A 23,637-nucleotide genomic window follows, 5' to 3' on the forward strand; every position below is an offset into this window, starting at 1 on the left:
CGCAGGTTCAGCTCTAGCTGCTGGTGCATAAGGGACATCCGAGGCTGGTGCTGCATCAGGAACAACTACATCTGGTGCTGCATCAGGAACAACTACAGCTGGTGCTGCATCAGGAACAAATACAGCTGGTGCTGCATCAGGAACAACTGCAGCTGGTGCTACATCAGGAACAAATACAGCTGGTGCTGCATCAGGAACAACTACAGCTGGTGCTGCATCAGGAACAAATACAGCTGGTACTACATCAGGAACAACTACAGCTGGTGCTGCATCAGGAACAAATACAGCTGGTGCTGCATCAGGAACAAATACAGCTATATGCTCCTCTTCAGATGGTGAAGCTCTTCCAAGGGAAGCGGATGGTGGAGCTTTTCCAAGGGAAGCAGATGGTGGAGCTCTCCGGGTGGACTGGTAGTCCCATTGCCGACTGGTGTGTGACCACTCAGCCTGTCCAGTTTGCATGTCCTGTGCGTAAAAGCCCTGACTGGCCTGATATTGGGGGGGGGCGGGGGGGGGGTAAAGAAATGTACCCTTTGGGGCTGACTTGGCTGCCCCTCAAAGCCAAAAGAATAATCAGGCCAGGTATCTTGTCAGGGCTCGTCTGCCAATGTTGGTGGCATGACGTCTGGGTCCTCAACAGAGGCAGTCCAACCCAGCTCATGCCTGGGAGCATACTGTCCTTGTTGATGGATTCTTTGGACTGGTGGTGGAGGTGGAGGCATTCTTTGGACTGGTGGTTGTGGTGGAGGCATTCTTTGGACTGGTGGTTGCGGTGGAGGCATTCTTTGGACTGGTGGTTGTGGTGGATGCATGCTGTGATTTGTGTTTCATACAATAGTTCTGTGTACATGTCAGTGATGGAGAAAATGTGTTCTTTAAGTGACACTATGGTCACACAATTTCCTTTAGCCTGATGTAGGCACATAACGTGCTTTCTTGAGCTAAAAGTATTGTGATGGCTATAGTGTCCATTTACTGAAAACTCTACATGTGGCTTGTGGCCTGTGTTACTCCGAGACATGTCAGTATTTCCCTATTCCACCTCATATCATGAATTTCAATGTAGCATTAAATGGACATTAAACCCATTTTTATTCTTTCATGATTCAGCTAGAGCATGCAATTTTAAACAACTTTCTAATTTACTTCCATTACCTAATTTGATTCATTCTCATGATATTCTTTGCTGAAAAGCATATCTAGATAGGCTCAGAAGCTGCTGATTGGTGGCTGCACATCAATGCCTCATGTGATTGGTTCACCCATGTGCATTGATATTTAATAAACAAAGAATATCAGAATAATGAAGCAAATTAGATAATAGAAGTAAATTGGGATATTGTTTAAACTGTATTCTCTATCTGAATAATGACATAAAAAGCTTTGGTTTAATGTCCCTTTAATGTGAAATCTAATTGTAGATGTTTTTGTTAGTAGGCCAAATACCATGCTCCTCATTGTGTACATGAATGTGTGACATTAAAGGATGTTATATCTCAAATACATATAATACTGGTGTGTGGGATGTTACTCACCAGCATGCTGTGCTGATGTTGCAGCCCCTGAGTCACGAGCCCCTGGAAGTCCACGGACTGCTGTGATGCTCAGGGACCTGCGAATCATCTCCTGCCATTCGTTGTATTCAGCTTCCTGGGGTGGACCACCGCCTGTTCCCCTCTGGTGCATGGCTTCTTGGCCTATTTTCTCCTTCACCCGCCTCTTGCAATCGTTCCATCTTTTTTTGAGGCCCTCGACAGTCCTCCTCTGCGGGGCCATGCTGTTTACAGCATCCTCGACCAACAACCATGCTGCCTTATGCTTCGGCCAATTCCTTTGCCCTTCTCCTGGCCAAAGAGGGCACTGTGGTTCTCCAGGACGGCCTGGACTAGCGCTACATTCTCGTCGAACGAGAAGTTCAGGCATCTCATGCGCTCATCGTCTGTGGCCGCCTGGCTTCCTCCCTGGGATGTCCCTGGTGTGGGTTCCTCCCTATCCTCTCCCTCTTCCCCCCTTCTGTCCCCATGTGCACCCTCTGTCCCTCTTCTGAGTGTGCCTGGTCTCGGGGCAACCCCACTCCCATCATCCCTTCTGGCTCTCCCTCTCCCCACACTACACACACTCACACACTCACACTCACTCCCACTTCAATCACACACAATCACAAGCAAACACTCAGCCTATCACACTGTAAAAGATAAATAAAATGTGTTAGGTGTTAGAAAAAAAAAAGTGTTGTGTATTTTGTATATGTATGTATGCAAAATGTGTGCAATATGTAAAAAAAAAAGAAATCCTACCTAACTAACTGATGAATTGCGCCTCTCTCACTGCTCTTACTAAATCACTGTACTCACTGTAGTGTGCTGTAGCTCCAAGAACCAACCAAACACACTAAAGAAAATGACGGCTGCGCATGGGTTTATGTATGGATTTTGAATCGCGTAATTACGTGGCGCATCTTTTAGAACTGGCGGTTATTTTTTACGATTCGTTGCCTAATTTGCATCAAACTACTCTTTATTGAGACTTTAAGTGAACAAAATACTGGCGTAAGTACTTGCGATGACTAAAATGTGTATTTGCACACATTTTAGTTGATCGCTGTTTTTTCATACTTACACCAGTTTAGCATCTGACGGCGCAGTATATTGGATAGCTCGAGTTGCGAGGTGAAATTACGGGCGGCACGGGTTCCTTCGATTGCGCGTCGAAAACTACGCCGTATATCGGATCACGCCCATGCTGTTTAATTATTTATGCAAATTTATGTTAATTAGCATGCCCGGTATTTTCTTTCAAGAAAGGTGGCAACCCTAGCTGTATATGTATTTTATGTGTGTAACATGTTTTGTGTATGTATTGTATGTGTGTAGCATGTTATGTGTTTGTATTTAATATGTGTAGCATGTGCTGTGTTTGTATTTTATGTGTGTAGCATGTGCTGTGTATGTATTTTATGTCTTTAGCATGTGCTGTGTATGTATTTTATGTGTGTAGCATGTGCTGTGTATGTATTTTATGTGTGTAGCATGTGCAGTGTATGTATTTTATATGGGTAGCATGTGCTGTGTTTGTATTTTATGTATGTAGTAAGTGTTGTGTATGTATTTTATGAGCCTAGCGTGTGCTGAGTATGGATTCTATGTGTGTAGCATGTGCTGTGTATGTATTGTATGTATGTAGCATGTGCTGTGTATGTATTGTATGTATGTAGCATGTTCCGCTTCTTGATTAGAGTTTGAACACTTATGAGCACAACTGTATGTATCATCTTCTGTGTTTGTATTTCATGTGTGTAGCATGTGCTGTGTTTGTATTTTATGTATGTAGCATGTGCTGTGTATGTATTGTATGTATGTAGCGTGTTCTGTGTTTGTATTGTATGTATGTAGCATGTTCCGCTTCTTGATTAGAGTTTGAACACTTATGAGCACAACTGTATGTATCATGTGCTGTGTTTGTATTTCATGTGTGTAGTATGTGCTGTGTTTGTATTTTATACGTGTAGCATGAGTATGTAATGTTGCAGTGGTCTCAACAGGGAGGGGACACGGGCACTCTTTCCCCCAGCATAATGGCTGCCCTGCATGTGCCTCTTCAACTGTGATCGTACCTCCCAGCACAGATTTGCTAAGCCCACGACATGCCCTGATTCCTCCCAACCCAGTCCATACATTGTTGAACCTATGGTCACGTATTCCAGTTTACAATTTAATATCACCTAGATTTTGAGTTTTGAGCGCAATAGGGAAAGTAAAGAACACCACAAAAGTTGTGTTATTTAACAGCCTATAGCGCTGTCATTACAAGTTTAAAAAAACCCGGCTTGTGCGGGCGATATGGCTGCGTTGAGCTCCATACCGCACACAAAAGCAGCAGTGTTTTGATGTGCTTGTGCACGCTTTCCCCATAGACATCAATGGGGAGAGCCGGCAAAAAAAAAGTTTAACACCTGCGTTTGCGGAAACAAAAGATCCGTAATGCAGCCCCATTGATGTCTATGAGGAAAAAAGAAAATACTGTTTAAACCTAACACCCTAACATAAAACCCGAGTCTAAACACTCCTAATCTGCTGCCCCCGTCATCGCCGACGCCTGCCTACAGTTATTAACCCCTAATCTGCCGCTCTAGATATTGCCGCCACCTAAATACAATTATAAACCCCTAATCTGCCGCTCCCGATATCGCCTCCACTATACTGAAGTTATTAACCCCTATTCCGCTGCTCCCAATACCGCCGCCACCTAAATAAAGCTATTAACCCCTAAACCTCTGACCTCCCACATCACTACCACTAAATAAACCTATTAACCCCTAAACCGCCAGCCCCCCACATCGCAACAACCTAAATTAAACTATTAATATCGCTAAGGTACAAAATAAATGATTGAAATAAGGTTTACCAATGTTTGTCAACGCATTTCAACCCTTGGATGGGTCCTTTCTTGCACCAGGCTAGGATCAATATAACAGACAATAATTTTCTTTTGTCCTGTGGTACAGATTCATCTACCAACTCATTTGGATTCTATCTGTGACTATTATTTAGGTGCACCTAGAGTTTGGACATTGAGTTACGCCCCCACTGGGGATTTCTAACACTTAGTACTGATTGGCCTTAGAGGGCTGTAAGAGACATACAGTTGTCTCTAATGTTTTTAATTTCATCATTATTCTTAACTGATATATAGAGATCTCTATCTTATTATTGCTTTAATAAATATTGTTTTATTTTATTTATATTGTATGAATATGGTTTAAGCTTCTAAGGCGCTTTGATATTCTGTTGTTGTTTGGTTGTTTTTCTAGGGTGGGCTAGGACACCCTTATATTAGAGCGACAGAGGCTTTTTCCTACGCGCTTCCTAATCTCTATTAATCTGTACAAAACCCACCTTACAAGGGCCTTTTGTAGGGCATTGCCCTAAGTTAAACAGCTCTTTTGCTACAAAAAAATAAAACACCCCATAACCATCGAGATCCTAGCAATAAAAATTAGAGAAAACAAAGATATACTAGGCTTGCAATATAATCAAGTAAATCAAAAGTGCTTATTGTTTGCGGATGATGTGATTTTCACTCTCCAGTCACCCTCTACTACCCTCCCCACTTTGATAAAAACCCTGGATGATTATGGACAGGTCTCTAACTTCTCTATAAATATGGAAAAATCAGGCATAATGTTATTGAATCTCCCACATCAGGATATTGATTTTGTACAGAAACACACGCCATTTTGGGTCACAGACAAGCTCAAATACTTAGGCTTAACTCTACCTCAGAACAACAAAGACCTATTTCGGTGTAATTATATCAGCCTACAAAAAACAATCAAAAACCTCTTGGAGGGTTGGCATAGGCAGGGACATCTTTCCTGGTTCGGGCGGGTGAATACTACTAAAATTATGATAATACCTAAATATCTATTTCTCTTCCGGACATTGCCGATGGCCCTGCCTATCTTATATCTAAGGACGAAAAATGATAGAAAATGATCAACTCATTCATATGGTCCTATAAAAAACCTAGAGTTTCCCAGCACACGCTATATATGCATAAAGAAGATGGTGGTCTTAGTACAAGGCGGTACACTTGTCCAAAGTGATCTCCTGGACACACTCTCAACAATCAGACCTATGGATACAGGTTGAAAGTTCCCTTATAGGAACGAACCAAATGAGAGATATAGCATGGTTGCCTAAAAATCACAGACCACCACGGGCATACCAGAATGCCTATGTCAGGGCCACTGTAGAAATCTGGGATTCGGCTCTGGCCCATAACACAGGAATCTCCACCCCAATTTCACCTCTCACTCCCTTACTAGGTAACCGGCTATTCTTAGACAAGGTCTCCTTTACCCACTGGAACTCTGAGAAACACCTATGTAACTTGCCAATATATCTTTTACTGGAGTCAGGAAAGTTTAGGGACAGGACTGAGTTAAACGATGAGCTGGGGGCACCCTTCCATAGTTGGTACTCGTACCTACAGATAAGACACGCGCTTCATAACAACACACACAAAGCTCACATATTTAGATCACTAACTGTATTCGAAAAGATATGTATTAATCCCGACTATAAAAGATCACTTCTCTCTTCGACATACAGACTGCTGAGAGGTTCTTTTCCTGACTGAAGTCCTACTTTTCTAAAGAAGTGGGAGACTGAGGGGCTAGAGGGAATCACGGATGAGGACAGGAAAACCAGTTTTAAAACTACACATTCTGCTTCTACCTCGGTGCTCCTAACCGAGTTGAACTATAAGATACTCTCTCGCTGGTATCTGACACCGCAGCGTCTTAGATACATTTTTCCTACGGCTTCCTCAGCATGCTGGAGGCGCTGTGGTGGGATAGGCAGCTTGACTCACATATGGTGGGATTGCCCACTCCTGGTGGAATTCTGGTCACATATAGAAAGATGTATTAATAAAATATTAGAAACAAATATCACTCTCAGTAGTAAACATATTTTGCTCAATATCCTCCCACCAATACATTGTATCTATCGCACAAAACTTCTTCAGCTGATGATGACAAGCGCAAAAAGATTAATTCCTCGACTATGGAAGAGTCAAGACACCCCCACCCAAACACAGTGGCTAGCCGAGATGGACCATATTATAACACTAGAAAAATATCATTATAACTACATCGGTAAACACGACTTTATTAACGACTTTTTATCTGGGAACACAGTCTTTCTGCTCTAGCTTAGCTTACAATCAGAATAGATAGACACTGGAGAGGACTGGCTACACTGTGGGAACGTTGCTTGGAATCCTTTTCCACTGAATTCCCTTCTACTCTAGTTCTCCTTTTCTACTCCCTCTCCTTCTTACCTTTTTTGTCTCTCCCTCTTATTCTCTCCTCTTCCCACCCTCTTCAACTTTTCCCCTATTCTATTACCTTCCCCCCAACCTCCAGAGATAGAACCATATAGATAGAAGATGAATATGTGGTGGCATAATGACCTTGAGCTATAAAAGATATGGAGTATCTTGAGATACTACCTCTATGTTTGCCACCTACCCCAACTTTATTCTGTTGTTTTTGTGAATTGTATTTTTCTATTTGTTGTATTGTTGTGAAAAATTTTAAAAATTAATAAAAACTATTGAAATATAAAAAAAAAAAAATAAAAAAAAAAAACACCCCCTAAAAATATACATTACACAAAATAAAAAACGAAATCATTCAAAATAAAAAAGAATTACACCTAATCTAACAGCCCTATCAAAATAAAAAAGCCCACCCAAAATAAAAAAAAAACCTAGCCTACAATAAACTACCAATGGCCCTTAAAAGGGCCTTTTGTGGGGCATTAACCAAAGATATCAGCTCTTTTACCTGTAAAAAAACCACAAAGACCCCCCAACAGTAAAACCCACCACCCAACCAACCCCCCAAAATAAAAAAAACTAATTCTAAAAAAACCTAAGCTACCCATTGCCCTGAAAAGGGCATTTGTATGGGCATTGCCCTTAAAAGCCATTTAGCTCTTTGACTGCCCAAACCCTAAACTAAAAAATAAAACCCACCCAATAAACCTTTAAAAAAGCCTTACACTAACCCCCTGAGGATCCACTTAGAGTTTTTGAAGTTCCACTTGAACGATCTTCATCCAATCCAGTCAGCGAGAAGTCTTTATCCAGGCAGCCTCTTCAATCTTCATCCAGGCGGCATCTTCTATCTTGATCTCGGAGACGTGGAGCGGATCCATCCTGAATGGATCCTGATTTGAACAGCCAATAGGATTTAAGAAACTCTCATTCTATTGGCTGATTCATCATCCAATAGAATTAGAGCTGCTTAAATCATATTGGCTGATTTGAACAGCCAATAGGATTTTAGCAGCTCTAATTCCTATTGGCTGATTCAAATTTTTCAGCCAATAGGAATGCAAGGGACGCCATCTTGGATCGCGTACCTTGCATTGAAGATTCAGTGTATGAAGAGGATGGTCCGCACCGGATATCTTCAGGATGGACCCACTCCGCGCCTCAGGGATCAAGATAGAAGATGCCGCATGGATGAAGATTGAAGAGGCCGCCTTGATGAAGACTTCTCGCCGCTTAGATCAGGACGTCGCCGCATGGATGAAGATTGAAGAGGCCGCCTGGATGAAGACTTTTCGCCGCCTGGATTAGGACTTCAACTCCGGGATGAAGATTGTTCAAGTGAGACGTGAAAAACTATATGTGGATCGCCAGGGGGTTAGTGTTAGTCTTTTTTAAGTTTTTTTTTGTGGATTTTTTGTTTAGTTTAGGGTCTGGGCAGTAAAAGAGCTAAATGCCCTTTTTAGGGCAATGGGTAGCTTAGTTGTTTTTTAGAATTAGGTTTTTTATTTTGGGGGGTTGGTTGGGTGGTGGGTTTTACTGTTGGGGGGTCTTTGCAGGGTTTTTTACAGGTTAAAGAGCTGATATCTTTGGGAATGCCTAACAAAAGGCCCTTTTAAGGGCCTTTGATAGTTTATTGTAGGCTAGGGTTTTTTATTTTGGGTGGGCTTTTTTATTTTGATAGGGCTATTAGATTAGGTGTAATTCTTTTTTATTTTGTATAATTTTGTTTTTTATTTTTTGTAATTTAGTGTTTGTTATTTTTTGTAATTAGATACTTTGTAATTTTTAGAGTAGTGTTAGGATTTTTTAATGTGTAGTTTAGTTAAATTTAATTAGTAGTTAGTTTAATTTTAGTTTAATAATTATATTAGTTTAATTGTTAGTTTAAACTTACACCTAGATTACGAGTTTTGCGTTAGGCTTAAAAAGCAGCGTTGGCCGGTCCCAACGCTGCTTTTTAACGCCCGCTGGTATTACGAGTCTTGCAGATACAGGTGTACCGCTCACTTTTTTGGCCAGACTTGGAAATACTGCAAATCCACTTACATAAATTGTGTATCCTCAATGGGACTTGCATAGCGCCGGTATTACGAGTCTGCCAAAAAGTGAGTGGTAGACCCTCTCCTGTCAAGACTGGTACCGCATTTTAAAGTCGGTAATTAACTCTTAACTAAAGTGCTAAAAAGTACACTAACACCCATAAACTACCTATTAACCCCTAAACCAAGGCCCTCCCACATAGCCGCCACTATAATACATATATTAACCCTTAAACTGCCGCACTCCCGCCTCGCAAACATTAGTTAAAGATTCTTAACCCCTAATCTGCCATCCCTAACATCGCCGACACCTACCAACATTTATTAACCCCTAATCTGCCGCCCCCAACGTCGCCGCCACTATACTAAAGTTATTAACCCCTAAATCTAAGTCTAACCCTAACCCCCCTAACTTAAATATAATTTAAATAAATCTAAATAAAATTACTATAATTAACTAAATTATTCCTATTTAAAACAAAATACTTACCTATAAAATAAACCATAAGATAGCGACAATATAACTAATAGTTACATTGTAGCTATTTTAGGGTTAATTTTTATTTTACAGGCAAGTTTGTATTTATTTTAACTAGGTAGAATAGTTACTAAATAGTTATTAACTATTTACTAACTACCTAGCTAAAATAAATACAAATTTACCTGTAAAATAAAACCTAACCTAAGTTACAATTACACCTAACACTACACTATAATTAAATTAATTCCCTAAACTAAATACAATTAAATACAATTAAATAAAATTAGTAAAAAAAAATCCACTAAATTACAGAAAATAATAAACAAATTACAAGATTTTTAAACTAATTACACCTAATCTAATCCCCCTAACAAAATAAAAAAGCCCCCCAAAATAAAAAAAAAACATACCCTACACTAAATTAAAAATAGCCCTTAAAAGGGCTTTTTGCGGGGCATTGCCCAAAGTAATCAGCTCTTTTACCTGTAAAAAAAATTACAAATCCCCCCCAACATTAAAACCCACCACCCACACAATCAACCCTACTCTAAAACCCACCCAATACCCCCTTAAAAAAACCTAACACTAACCCCTTGAAGATCACCTTACCGGGAGAAGTCTTCATCCAACTGGGCCAAAGTCCTCAACGAATCCGGCAGAAGGGGTCCTCCAGATGGACAGAAGTGGTCCTACAGACGGGCAGAATTCTTCATCCGGCATCTTCTATCTTCATCCATCCGGCGCGGAGCGGGTCCATCTTCAAGACATCCGATGCTGCAAAGTGACCATATAGCAATAGAAAAACAGTGCACAATCTGCCCATCCTGACAATCTAACAGATGCATTTATATTGGTTAGAAGTGGTGCAGATTGAAACGGGTAGTAATAGTTAACTATGAAAGCTTGTTCTAAGTGATGTCCTGTAAAAACACAATTTAAATAATATATACTATTAGTGACAATCATTAAATATAATTATGGAGATTTAGGTGTCCAGATGTAGCTTTAGACGTCTGTACATCCTGACAAGATACAAATGGCATTCATATGTTTACTGAGTGTTGAGGATGTATAGTGATAACAACAGGTTAATGTCACACATGCAAATGAGTATTACCTTGCTGAGTGAATAAAGGGGTTATGTGTATAGAGCTTCACTGTAACCTTAAGATGTGTGAATTGGCTATTGTATGTATCCGTTTCAGGAGACCTCCCAGTTTCTATTTAAAAACAGGTACTTTATAAACAAAGTCCTTTTGCTGGAGCTTTTTGGTTAAAAACATGCTCTGAAGCATATGGTATTTAACAGATTATACAATGTAGCATTGCGATCACTAGAGAAACTCGCTTCCCACCTGCTGTGTGTGTATGTTATGTGTGTAGCATGTGCTGTGTAAGTATTTTATGTGTGTAGTATGTGTGTAGTATGTATTGTATGTGTGTAGAATGTGCTGTGTATTTATTTTATTTATGTAATATGTGCTGTGCTTGTATTTTATGTGTGTCATATGTGCTTTCTATGTATTGTATGCATGTAGTATGTGTTTTCTATGTATTGTATGCATGTAGTATGTGCTGTGTGTGTATGTTATGTGTGTAGCATGTGCTGTGTAAGTATTTTATGTGTGTAGCAAGAGTTGTGTTTTTATTTTATGTATGCAGCATGTTCTATGTTTGTATGTGTGTAGCATGTGTTGTGTATGTTTTTTTATGTGTGTAGTATGTGTGTAGTATGTATTGTATGTGTGTAGAATGTGCTGTGTATTTATTTTATGTATGTAATATGTGCTGTGCTTGTATTTTATGTGTGTCATATGTGCTTTCTATGTATTGTATGCATGTAGTATGTGTTTTCTATGTATTGTATGCGTGTAGTATGTGCTGTGTAAGTATGTATGTGTATAGCATGTGTTGTGTTTGTATTTTATGTGTGTAGCATGTTCTATGTTTGTATGTGTGTAGCATGTGTTGTGTATGTATTTTATGTGTGTAGCATGTGTTGTGTATGTATTTTATGTGTGTAGTATGTGTTGTATATGTATTATACGTGTGTAACATGAGCTGTGTATGTATTTTATGTGTGTAGCATGTGTTGTGTATGTATTTTATGTGTGTAGTATGTGTTGTATATGTATTATATGTGTGTAACATGTGCTGTGTATGTATTTTATGTGTGTAGTATGTGTTGTGTATGTATTGTATGTGTGTAGTATGTGTCCTGTATGTATTGTATGTGTGTAGTATGTGCTGTGTATTTATTTTATGTATGTGATATGTGCTGTGTTTGTATTTTATGTGTGTAGTATGTGCTTTCTATGTATCGTATGTGTGTAGTATGATGTGCTGTGTAAGTATTTTATATGTGTAGCATGTGTTGTGTATGTATTGTATATGTGTAGCATGTGCTGTGTTTGTATTCTATGTGTGTAGCATATGCTGTGTATGTATTGAATGTGTGTAGCATGTGCTGTGTTTGTATTTTATGTGGGTAGCATGTGCTGTGTATGTATTATATTTGTGTAGAATGTGTTGTGTATGTATTTTATGTGTGTAACATGTGCTGTGTTTTTATTTTATGTGTGTAGCATGTGCTGTGTATGTATTGAATGTGTGTAGCATGTGCTGTGTATGTATTATATTTGTGTAGCATGTGTTGCGTATGTATTTTATGTGTGTAGCATGTGCTGTGTATGTATTTTATGTGTGTAGCATGTGTTGTGTATGTATTTTATGTGTGTAGCATGTGCTGTGTTTTTATTTTATGCGTGTAGCATGTGCTGTGTAAGTATTTTATATGTGTAGCATGTGCTGGAACTAGTTTCGGTCACTTCCAGACCACACCCGGATGACTCATTCCTTACCAATAGAACCTGCCCCAGACTCTTAGGCACCACTAATCCTATTATCAATCAAAGAGAGCCTACGTGCCCAGAGTCAGACCAACTGTTATCAGTGTCAATAAAATTTAATAAAAAAAATGTTCCCCTGTTTGATATGATTACCCAGATGAAGGGGGATTTTCCATAAAAGAGGATAAAATGCCTGTACACCCTTTAATACAGTGTTGTCCTTTTTATATTCCAATATTTATGTCTGATTATTAGGCTATTCTCTGAGTATTGGTGGTTCCAACACTAGGGAAGCAGAACAGCGGACATACCAGGGCAGGGTAACCTAGAAGTCTGTCACAGAGTTGTTTTGTCTCATTAATTTATCATGACCTTATAGTGGCTGTATTAAACGTGAAAAGGGACAGGACAAGGTCATAGGATCCATGAAGTTAGGAATACAGAATAATAAAATAAAATAAATCAGGAACACATACAGTTTAACTCTGTATGGTAGATTCTGAAGCAATCAGTGAAACAGAGGCCACGTATAGAGGGGCAGTCAGGGCAGTAGCAATTAGAGACCTTCCTCACTCTTTTTTTTATAGCAGACTCTGCACTTTATCTGAGGTAACTTTTTGCAGATTGTGGGAGGATTCTAGAGGGAAAATACCTGCCGCAGAATCGCTGGACATTTTATGACTGAAATGTGAGAGGGGGGCTTGTTAAAACAAAATATCAGATAAAATATTTAACAAATATTCGAAAAAAAGTATATGGTTTCCCTGTGCCTGCTTTTCTTATAGCATATATGCATTATACACTGCCACCTGCATTACACAAATGTCTACTTTTTTGTACCAGATGTTCTTTCACTGAACCAGATATAGCTGAATGCACTGGTCAGATAAATCTACTCCCCTCATATTTTTGCTCCACAATGCACTTTAGGATCTGTGCACATTTTCCCTTTACAGACACTGTCACTGCAGTTTCATTGTGCGTTGTGGCAGCATGTACGGTTTTTCCCATATGTCAGCTTCTGGGGGAAACGTGTATGATTTTTTCGCACTATGCCACGGCCAGAGTTTCAAAATAACAACCCTATGACTGTATAATAGTTTTCCAGCCATAGAGGGTACGCTTTTGTTCAGCTAGGGTAGGAGGATATTCCACACAATTTTTCCGATTGTGCCAATTGAGGGCTAGATTAGTGAAGAGGAAATTATCGCCCCACTTGCATGCTAACTCTGCTCGACTTCAGCTCTATTTGTGCATCGGGTAGCATGCGTATTGCAAGTTGAAAGTATTTTTTTTCCCGCTTGCGCACTATCCCGACACGTGCAAAGAGCAGATGTTACAATATCGCAACCATGTTAGCGTACTCTCAAATAGACTTCAATGGAGAGAGAAAAGTGGAAAAAAACACCTATTCTTGTGTGCTAACTCCAATAACCCCTAAGCCGACACATAGCCTATCTCAAAGTCCCCACTACTTTATTAACCCCTAACCCACCACATAGCCCACAGCAAAGTCACCACTACATTGTTAACCCCTAAACCACAGCATAGCCCACTGCAAAGTCCAGATTATGCTATTAACCCATAAACCACTGGCTAGCCCAGCACAAAGGCCCCTCTATACTAATAACCCCTAAACCGCTGCCTAGCCCACCACAAAGTCCCCACTACACTATTAACCTCTAAACCACCACAACCCAATATGACAAAATAACCGACTACTCTATTAACCCCTAAACTGCCACAACCACCACCGCAAAATACCCACTAACATCTAAAGCCCCTATCCGGCTAACCCCTTTAACCTAACACCCCTGTTACCCCACAAAAAAACTTACCTTACCTGTAAAATAAAACACCTAACCTTACCTTGAAAATAAAAAAAAACTAAACTTACCTGAAAAATAAAAAAAATACCATTACAGGGAAACATTACAGAATAAACAAACAAATTTCCAAAAAATAAAAAACATTTATGCCTATAAAAAACAACAACACCAATTTACAAGTCACCTCTCACCCACCCCAAAAAAGGTTATCTAAAAAAAAGAACTTTTAGCATTTATCTCTTTTGCTGCCCCTAAAAAACAAAACCATAATCTAAAAAAAAAACTCCCCTAACACTAAACTCCAATGATGGTACTCACCAAAGTTGAATCCGGTTCTCCATCTTTAATCTGGCGGTGGTCCATCTTCATCACGACAACGGTTTTCTATTTTCATCCCTGCAGCGGTTTTCTTATTTTCATACCAGTGGAAGTCTTCTTTTCTTCATCCATCTTCTTATCTTCCGACCCGACATCCTCCAAATGCATTCAGCAGCTGCATACTGAATTTTGAATGCGAGGTACCCCCTTTACATAGGGAACTGATTTTTTATTTCAAATTCAAATCAGCCAATAGAAACAGCTTTCATTCTATTGGCTGATGTGAATTTGAAATTAAAAATCTGCCAATAGGAATCCAAGGATACCCCTTAATAAAGGGATTATCTCACATTCAGAATTTAGTGTGCAGCTGTTGATTGCATGAAGAGGACATCGGGAACAGAAGGATGAAGATAAGAAAACAGCCACTGGGATGTAGATAAGAAGACCGCTGCTGGGATAAAGATGGACCGCCATCACCCAGATTCAACTTTGGTAAGTACCATCTTTGGGGTTTAATGTTAGGATTGTTTTTTTTTTTTTTGTTTTTTTAGGGCATGGCTATAGTTTAGTGTTAGTATAGGTTTTTTATTTGGTGTGTTTTTTTAGTAGGATTTTAGAATATGCATAACTGTAATTTGGTATGTTGTTTGCTTTTTTCTGTAATGGTAGTTTGTTTTTTTACGGTAGTTTTTTTTTTTTACGGTAGTTTTTCTTCGGTAATAATATTTTTTTTATATTTTTGAAACAAGCTTAGGTTTGGTACAGTTTGGTTTGTTTAGGGGGTGTTAGTTTAGGGGGATTAGCTGGTTAGGGGTTTTAGATGTTAGTGGGTATTTTGCAATGGGTGTTGTGAGGGTTTAGAGGTTAATAATGTAGCAGGTTACTTTGCGTTGGGATTTTGGCTGTTTAGGTGTAAATAGTGTAGTGGGTTAGTTTGCGATGTGGGGGTATGGTGGTTTAGTGGCTAATAGTGTAGTGGGTTAGTTTGTGATGTGGAGGTGTGGCAGTTTAGGGGTTAATAGTTTAGTGGGTTGGACTGTGATGTGGGGGTGTGGTGGTTTAGGGGTAAATAGTTTAGTTCAACTGTTTCCTTTCAGGTAACGTAAAAAGTTTGAGCATTAAATGCGATTGCGTTTGAGCGATTCTATTTAATTTCAATTTGTAATACAAGCAGACATTTTTTCTCAGCTCGGCCCATAGAAAATATGTGGAGCGTAAATTTAAACAGCACACCACTTGTAATATGAATTTGATCGTTAAAAACACTGCATTTACATTCCTTGCTCTCATGATACGCTCCACTCGTAATCTGGATCATAGTGGCTATCTTCTCCCTCATCAATGCGGTACTGCATTTGCACAATTTATACAATTTCATTCCATAGCGTAACCCCTTGGATGGAATATATTACTTTAGAAGCCATCTTCACGTAAATTTGATAAGGGCGATGTTTTGGTCAGGGATATAATTTTCTGAATTTTTTTCACACAGGTGATTTATCAGATGCTTTATCTTGTATAGCCTGTCATGCAAGGGGTCACTTCTAGGGGGGCACTGAGTATTATCGTTCAAATGAAGACTACAACTGTTTGAATCTATCCCTCTTCATAATCCCTGGGAAAAAAGGGTAGTCAGGGTTGGGTTATAGTTCCAGTAGGAATGTATGATGGGTTTCTTCCCAATGCCAATTAAGAATGTCGGTGCCCAAAATTTTTTAGTTTCATATAGGTCAGTGGGGTGCCAGGTATTTTTTCTGACATATTGAGATTGTGGATTTTCTGACAGGTACTGGCTGGCATATAAATTTGAGCAATTATATTCTTAAACAGGTTATCTGTCAGAAACAAGTTGAAATAATTGATCACTCACATTGTGTAATGCTGGTTGTAATGTCAGGAGTTGCTGTAGAAGGGGGGTATTTCAAGGGCGTTTAAATTTGGGGGTAGACAATTTTCATTGGCTATTGTTGGACGCCTCCTTTTAGTTGGCAGTAGGCAGGGAGCACCATCACTAAATGTGCCACTCAGGGGCTCTATATCTGATACTGTAAGAGTTTCACTATCAGATACAGCAAAAAGGGGTTCACTCCCTGAATCTTGTGCAAGAATGGTGTTAGCCTCTTCTGCTGTATATTGTGATGCCAAAGGGGATTTTTTAAAAATGTATTCCTAACAGTAGCATTAAATCCCTCACCACCTACCAATTCTCACTCCCCCCCCCCCAATTACCCCCTCCCCCCATTTCCCTCAACATTTTTTTATAAACTAATAAAAAAGGGAGAAAACAGGGAAGGATCTTGTACAGGGCAGTGATGATCAGCAACAGCAGGAAAGGGTTAAACTTAAACATTGAAGGGAAGGGTTTGACTGCAACTAACTCCTCCCCCCAACAAATAACAACTGCAAACTACTTATCAGTACTATAGAACTGGTCAGGCTGATCGCAGTAATAACAGTCAGCCAGATTATGAGTTTTGAGCGCTATAGGCAAAGTAACGGCCACAGCATTTTCGGCGATATTTCACTCCTTATAACGCTGGTATTATGAGTTTAAAAAAAGCTGGCGTTTGCAGGTGATATGGCTGTGTTGAGCTCCATACCGCTCACAAATACGAGGGCTGGTTTGAGCTGCTGTTACGTGCTCGTGCACGATTTCCCCATAGGCAACAATAGGGAGAGCCGGCTACAATAAAGCCTAACAACTGCAATCACGGAGCGTAAATCTCTATAACGCAGCCCCATTGATGTCTATGGGGAATTTTTTTTTATGTTTAAACCTAACACCCTAACATAAACCCTGAGTCTAAACACCTCTCTAATCTGCTGCCCCAACATCGCCGTCACCTACATTACAGTTATTAACCCCTAATCTGCTGCCTCCAAAATTGCTGCAACCTAACTACACTTATCAACCCCTAATCTGCTGCCCCCAATGTTGCCGCAACCTACATTGCTGTTATTAACCCCTAATCTGCTACCCCTAAATTTCTGCAACCTAACTACACCTTATTAACCCTTAATCTGCTGCCCCCAATGTCGCCACCACTATACTAAATTTATTAACCCCTACACCTAACCCTAAGTCTAACCCTAACCCTAACATAACCCTAACCCTAACACCCACTAACTTTAACATAATTATAATAATTACAAATATAAATTACAATACCTAAATTATTCCTATTTTAAACTAAATACTTACCTGTAAAAAAAACTAACGGCTAGATTTAGAGTTGGGTGGTAGCCGTCAAAACCAGCGTTAGAGGCTCCTAACGCTGGTTTTGGGCTACCGCCGGTAGAGTCAGTCATTAAAGGGTCTAACGCTCACTTTCCAGCCGCGACTTTTCCATACCGCAGATCCCCTTACGTCAATTGCGTATCCTATCTTTTCAATGGGATCTTTCTAACGCCGGTATTTAGAGTCGTGGCTGAAGTGAGCGTTAGAAATCTAACGACAAAACTCCAGCCGCAGAAAAAAGTCAGTAGTTAAGAGCTTTCTGGGCTAACGCCGGTTTATAAAGCTCTTAAATACTGTGCTCTAAAGTACACTAACACCCATAAACTACCTATGTACCCCTAAACCGAGGTCCCCCCACATCGCCGCCACTCTATTAAAATTTTTTAACCCCTAATCTGCCGACCGCACGCCGCTGCCACCTACATTATCCCTATGAACCCCTAATCTGCTGCCCCTAACACCACCAACCCCTATATTATATTTATTAACCCCTAATCTGCCGCCCCCGCTATTGCTGACCCCTGCATATTATTATTAACCCCTAATCTTCCGCTCCGTACACCGCTGCCACCTACATTATAGCTATGTACCCCTAATCTGCTGTGCCTAACACCGCCGACCCCTATATTATATTTATTAACCCCTAATCTGCCCCCTCACCGTCGCCTCCACCTGCCTACACTTATTAACCCCTAATCTGCCGAGCGGACCTCACCGCTACTATAATAAAGTTATTAACCCCTAATCCGCCTCACTCCCGCCTCAATAACCCTATAATAAATAGTATTAACCCCTAATCTGCCCTCCCGAACATCGCCGACACCTAACTTCAAGTATTAACCCCTAATCTGCCGATCGGAGCTCACCTCTACTCTAATACATTTTTTAACCCCTAAAGCTAAGTCTAACCCTAACCCTAAAACCCCCCTAAGTTAAATATAATTTTATTCTAACGAAATAAATTAACTCTTATTAAATAAATTATTCCTATTTAAAGCTAAAAACTTACCTGTAAAATAAACCCTAATATAGCTACAATATAAATTATAATTATATTGTAGCTATTTTAGGATTAATATTTATTTTACAGGCAACTTTGTATTTATTTTAACCAGGTACAATAGCTATTAAATAGTTAATAACTATTTAATAGCTAAAATAGTTAAAATAATTACAAAATTACCTGTAAAATAAATCCTAACCTAAGTTACAATTAAACCTAACACTACACTATCAATAAATTAATTAAATACAATACCTACAATAACCTACAATTAAACCTAACACTACACTATCAATAAATTAATTAAATACAATACCTACAATTACCTACAATTAAACCTAACACTACACTATCAATAAATTAATTAAATACAATACCTACAAATAAATACAATTAAATAAACTAACTAAAGTACAAAAAATAAAAAAGAACTAAGTTACAAAAAATAAAAAAATATTTACAAACATTAGAAAAAAATTACAACAATTTTAAACTAATTACACCTACTCTAAGCCCCCTAATAAAATAACAAAGACCCCCAAAATAAAAAAATGCCCTACCCTATTCTAAATTACAAAAGTTCAAAGCTCTTTTACCTTACCAGCCCTGAAAAGGGCCATTTGCGGGGCATGCCCCAAAGAATTCAGCTCTTTTGCCTGTAAAAAAAAAACATACAATACCCCCCCCCCAACATTACAACCCACCACCCACATACCCCTAATCTAACCCAAACCCCCCTTAAATAAACCTAACACTAAGCCCCTGAAGATCTCCCTACCTTGTCTTCACCTCACCGGGTCCCGATCTGTCCAGAAGAGGGTCCGAAGTCTTGATCCAAGCCCAAGCGGGGGGCTTAAGAGTGACGTCCATGCTTGGGCTGAAGTCTGGATCCAAGCAGCGGCTGAAGAACTCCATCATCGGGCTGAAGTCAGAAGTCCATCATCTGGATGAAGTCTTCTATCAAGCCGCATCTTCAATCTTCTTTCTTCCGGAGCGGAGCGGAGCCATCTTCTTCCAAGCCGACGCGGAACATCCTCTTCAACCGACGCCTACTCGCCGAATGACGGTTCCTTTAAATGACGTCATCCAAGATGGCGTCCCTCGAATTCCGATTGGCTGATAGGATTATATCAGCCAATCGGAATTAAGGTAGGAATATTCTGATTGGCTGATGGAATCAGCCAATCAGATTCAAGTTCAATCCAATTGGCTGATTGGATCAGCCAATCAGATTGAGCTCGCATTCTATTGGCTGATCGGAACAGCCAATAGAATGCGAGCTCAATCTGGTTGGCTGAATTTTCCTACCTTAATTCCGATTGTCTGATAGAATCCTATCAGCCAATCGGAATTCGAGGGTCGCCATCTTGGATGACGTCCCTTAAAGGAACCGTCATTCGTTGGGAAGTCGTCGGAAGAAGAAGATGGGTCCGCGGTTGAGGTCTTCAAGATGGAGCCGGTCCTCATCGGATGAAGATAGAAGATGCCGCTTGGAAGAAGATGGTTGCCGGTCCTGATCTACTCTTCTTCCAGGATAGGATGAAGACTTTGGAGCCTCTTCTGGACTTCTTCAGCCGTCGGATGATGGATGTCTAGCCCCCGCTTGGGCTTGGATGAAGATTTCAGAGCCTGGAACGATCGGTGATACCTGGCATGGTGAAGACAAGGTAGGAAGATCTTCAGGGGCTTAGTGTTAGGTTTATTTAAGGGGGGTTTGGGTTAGATTAGGGGTATGTGGGTGGTGGGTTGTAATGTTGGGGGGGGTATTGTATGTTTTTTTTTACAGGCAAAAGAGCTGAATTCTTTGGGGCATGCCCCGCAAAGGGCCCTTTTAGGGCTGGTAAGGTAAAAGAGCTTTGAACTTTTGTAATTTAGAATAGGGTAGGGCATTTTTTTATTTTGGGGGTCTTTGTTATTTTATTAGGGGGCTTAGAGTAGGTTTAATTAGTTTAAAATTGTTGTAATATTTTTCTAATGTTTGTAAATATTTTTTTATTTTTTGTAACTTAGTTCTTTTTTATTTTTTGTACTTTAGTTAGTTTATTTAATTGTATTTATTTGTAGATATTGTATTTAATTAATTTATTGATAGTGTAGTGTTAGGTTTAATTGTAGATAATTGTAGGTATTTTATTTAATTAATTTATTGATAGTGTAGTGTTAGGTTTAATTGTAACTTAGGTTAGGATTTATTTTACAGGTAATTTTGTAATTATTTTAACTATTTTAGCTATTAAATAGTTCTTAACTATTTAATAGCCATTGTACCTGGTTAAAATAAATACAAAGTTACCTGTAAAATAAATATAAATCCTAAAATAGCTATAATATAATTATAATTTATATTGTAGCTATATTAGGGTTTATTTTACAGGTAAGTATTTAGCTTTAAATAGGAATAATTTATTTAATAAGAGTTAATTTATTTCGTTAGATTTAAATTATATTTAATTTAGGGGGGTGTTAGGGTTAGACTTAGCTTTAGGGGTTAATCCATTTATTACAGTAGCGGAGAGATTCGGTCGGCAGATTAGGGGTTAATAATTGAAGTTAGGTGTCGGCGATGTTAGGGAGGGCAGATTAGGGGTTAATACTATTTATTATAGGGTTATTGAGGCGGATTAGGGGTTAATAACTTTATTATAGTAGCGGTGCGGTCCGCTCGGCAGATTAGGGGTTAATAAGTGTAGGCAGGTGGAGGCGACGTTGTGGGGGGCAGATTAGGGGTTAATAAATATAATATAGGGGTCGGCTGTGTTAGGGGCAGCAGATTAGGGGTACACAGAGATAATGTAGGTAGCGGCGGTTTACGGAGCGGCAGATTAGGGGTTAAAAAAATATGCAGGTGTCAGCGATAGCGGGGGCGGCAGATTAGGGATTAATAAGTGTAAGGTTAGGGGTGTTTAGACTTGGGGTACATGTTAGAGTGTTAGGTGCAGACGTAGGAAGTGTTTCCCCATAGACAACAATGGGGCTGCGTTAAGAGCTGAACGCTGCTTTTTTGCAGGTGTTAGGTTTTTTTTCAGCTCAAAATGCCCCATTGTTTTCTATGGGGATATCGTGCACGAGCACGTTTTTGAAGCTGGCCGCGTCCGTAAGCACCGCTGGTATCTAGACTTGCAGTGGCGTTAAATTATGCTCTACGCTCCCTTTTTGGAGCCTAACGCAGTGAAAACCCAGCCATTCTGTGAACTCTAAATACCAGCAGTATTTAAAAAGTGCGGGAGAAAAAAAGCACACATAGCTAACGCACCCCTTTGGCCGCAAAACTCTAAATCTAGGCGTAAGCTAGCTACAATATAACTAATAGTTATATTGTATCTATCTTATGTTTTATTTCACAGGTAAGTTTGTATTTATTTTAACCAGGTAGAGTAGTTATTAAATAGTTAATAACTATTTACTAACTACCTAGTTAAAATAAATACAAATTTGCCCGTACAATAAAACCTAACCTGCCTTACTCTAAAACCTAACATTACACTAAAATTAAATAAATTACATTAATCAAATACAATTAACTAAATTACAAAAAAAATAAACACTAAATTACACAAAATAAAATATTTAAACAAATTACTCCTAATCTAATAGCCTTATCAAAATAAAAAAGCCCCCCAAAATAATAAAACCCTTAGCCTAAACTAAACTGCCAATAGCCCTTAAAAGGGCCTTTTGTGGAGCATTTCCCCAAAGATATCAGCTCTTTTACCTGGCAAATAAAAATACAAACATCCCCCCAACAGTTAAACCCACCACCCACACAACCAACCCCCCCAAATAAAATTCTATCTAAAAAACCTAAGCTACCCATTGCCCTGAAAAGGGCATTTGGATGGGCATTGCCCTTAAAGGGGCATTCAGCTCTTTTACATGCCCAAACCCTTAATAAAACCTAACACTAACCCCCAAAGATCAACTTACAGTTTTGGAAGACCAGACATCCATCCTCATCCAGCCGGCAAAGTCCTCATCCACACGAAAAGAAGTCCTCAACGGAGCCGGGAGAAGTCTTCATTCAAGCGGCAAGAAGTCCTCAACTAAGCCGGGAGAAGTCTTCATCCAAGCAGCAAGAAGTCCACAACGAAGCTGGGAGAAATCTTCATCCAGACGGTATTTTCTATCTTCATCCTTCCAGGGCGGAGCAGGTCCATTTTCAAAACATCCGGCATGGAGCACCCTCTTCATAGGGTCCCATCCGTACACTGAAGGTTCCCTTTAAGGGACATCATCCAAGATGGCATCCATTGAATTCCAATTGGCTGATTGAATTCTATCAGCCAATAGGAATTAAAGGGTAAAAAATCCTATTGGCTGATGCAATCAGAAAATAGGATTGAGCTTTAATCCTTTTGGCTGATCTAATCAGTAAATAGGATTGAGCTTGGATTATATTGGCTAATTGGAACAGCCAATAGAATGCAAGATCAATCCCATTGGCTGGATGAAGACTTCTGCCCGCCTGGATGATGACTTCTTGCCTCTTGGATGAAGATTTCTCCCGGCTTCGTTGAGGACTTCTTGCCGCATGGATGATGACTTCCCTAGCTGGATGAGGATGGATGTTCCAAAACTGTAAGTGGATCTTCGGGGGATAGTGTTAGGTTTTATTAAGGGTTTTATTATTTTGGTGGGCTTTTTTTTTTTTTTTTAAAGTAATTTTTATTGAGGTTTAGTTAAAGGCATACAGAGATCATAAAAGCAGATTCTTATGTCACATGAGAAAAGGCTTCAATGTTACAGGAGTAATAAAATAAACATGAAAGAGACGTATAGCCAACAATTAACATGACATGCAAACATTATACAGATAGGATGCTGATCTTTCAGGAACCCTCTATATGACACAATGGATTACTCTTGGGCCAACAAGAGTAACAGGAAATAAAGAAACGAAAGAAGGAAGTTGTACCCAAGGAGACCACTTTTGGACCTCAGTCATAAACCTCGATTTTTTAAATTTAACAGCAATTTTGTTCCTGAGGTCCGAAGACTCATACAACATAGGACAGGAGGGATGTTAACTTGGAA

Source organism: Bombina bombina, chromosome 2 (assembly GCF_027579735.1).
Source record: "Bombina bombina isolate aBomBom1 chromosome 2, aBomBom1.pri, whole genome shotgun sequence".
Classification (NCBI taxonomy): domain Eukaryota; kingdom Metazoa; phylum Chordata; class Amphibia; order Anura; family Bombinatoridae; genus Bombina; species Bombina bombina.